The sequence below is a fragment of the Oncorhynchus tshawytscha genome, unplaced genomic scaffold (genome assembly GCF_018296145.1).
Source record: "Oncorhynchus tshawytscha isolate Ot180627B unplaced genomic scaffold, Otsh_v2.0 Un_contig_4087_pilon_pilon, whole genome shotgun sequence".
Classification (NCBI taxonomy): domain Eukaryota; kingdom Metazoa; phylum Chordata; class Actinopteri; order Salmoniformes; family Salmonidae; genus Oncorhynchus; species Oncorhynchus tshawytscha.
This window is the reverse complement of record NW_024608775.1, coordinates 71,849-74,015: the sequence shown is the minus strand read 5'-3', so window position 1 is coordinate 74,015 and position 2,167 is coordinate 71,849.

Here is a 2,167-nt window from a genome sequence, read left to right as displayed (position 1 = left end):
TGGTAAGGACATGGACTGTCCAGCCTGTGATATAAAGGGACATCAGACTTCTACCTGCTGTTGTAAGGACATGGACTGTCCAGCCTGTGGTATAAAGGGACATCAGACTTCTACATGCTGTTGTAAGGACATGGACTGTCCAGCCTGTGGTATAAAGGGACATCAGACTTCTACCTGCTGTTGTAAGGACATGGTCCAGCCTGTGGTATAAAGGGACATTAGACTTCTACCTGCTGTTGTAAGGACATGGACTGTCCAGCCTGTTGTAAGGACATGGACTGTCCAGCCTGTTGTAAGGAGATGGACTGTCCAGCCTGTTGTAAGGACATGGACTGTCCAGCCTGTGGTATAAAGGGACATCAGACTTCTACCTGCTGTTGTAAGGACATGGACTGTCCAGCCTGTGGTATAAAGGGACATCAGACTTCTACCTGCTGTTGTAAGGACATGGACTGTCCAGCCTGTTGTATAAAGGGACATCAGACTTCTACATGCTGTTGTAAGTTCTGATGCACTAGGCTATATATGCTGCCCTTGTGTTATGTAAAGTATGGCAGCGAGGAACCTGCGTTGCAGATAATGATTTCGAATGGATTGATAGACTACAATAATGACATGTGTCATGTTGGAGCATTTGAGTAGAACTTGAGCTTATGCAGTCGCACTTGGAAACTAAACATGGTCTTCAACTATTCCCATCAGAAAGTTACAAGGTTGCAACCAGTACCTAGCTGTCACAGTAGGCAGCTAACTGCCTATAGCAGCAAACTGAGTTGTTACGAACAATAAGACACTTGGAATCACACAATTGTTTCAATTACAATTAAAATAACACATTTAACACATCATTTAATATTCCTGTAGAACTGTAAGAGAGAATATATTTAATATTCCTGTAGAACTGTAAGAGAGAATATATTTAATATTCCTGTAGAACTGTAAGAGAGAATATATTTAACACATCCTTTAATATTCCTGTAGAACTGTAAGAGAGAATATATTTAACACATCATTTAATATTCCTGTAGAACTGTAAGAGAAATATATTTAATATTCCTGTAGAACTGTAAGAGAATATATTTAACACATAATTTAATATTCCTGTAGAACTGTAAGAGAATATATTTAACACATAATTTAATATTCCTGTAGAACTGTAAGAGAATATATTTAATATTCCTGTAGAACTGTAAGAGAGAATATATTTAATATTCCTGTAGAACTGTAATAGAGAATATATTTAATATTCCTGTAGAACTGTAAGAGAGAATATATTTAATATTCCTGTAGAACTGTAAGAGAGAATATATTTAACTCATCATTTAATATTCCTGTAGAACTGTAAGAGAGAATATATTTAACACATCATTTAATATTCCTGTAGAACTGTAAGAGAGAATATATTTAATATTCCTGTAGAACTGTAAGAGAGAATATATTTAATATTCCTGTAGAACTGTAAGAGAGAATATATTTAATATTCCTGTAGAACTGTAAGAGAGAATATATTTAACACATCATTTAATATTCCTGTAGAACTGTAAGAGAGAATATATTTAATATTCCTGTAGAACTGTAAGAGAGAATATATTTAACACATCATTTAATATTCCTGTAGAACTGTAAGAGAGAATATATTTAATATTCCTGTAGAACTATAACAGAGAATATATTTAACATTCCTGTAGAACTGTAAGAGAGAATATATTTAATATTCCTGTAGAACTGTAAGAGAGATATATTTAATATTCCTGTAGAACTGTAAGAGAGAATATATTTAACACATCATTTAATATTCCTGTAGAACTGTAAGAGAGAATATATTTAATATTCCTGTAGAACTGTAAGAGAGAATATATTTAATATTCCTGTAGAACTGTAAGAGAGAATATATTTAACATTCCTGTATGTCACGCCTTGGTCTTAGTGTTTTGTGTTTTCGTTATATATTTGGTCAGGCCAGGGGCCTGTTGCACAAAAAGTAGAATTAAGACATCCGGGATAAATGACTCAGCTGAGCTCAATGAATCCAAAACATGTGCGTCCAGGCTTAATTGGTTGCACAAAGACCAAGCCAGGATGAGCAGACACGGATTCATTAAGCCAGGTGAAACCAATCCTGGATAGGTGCGCGCTCACGGCTCACTCAAATAGACCCCGCCACAGA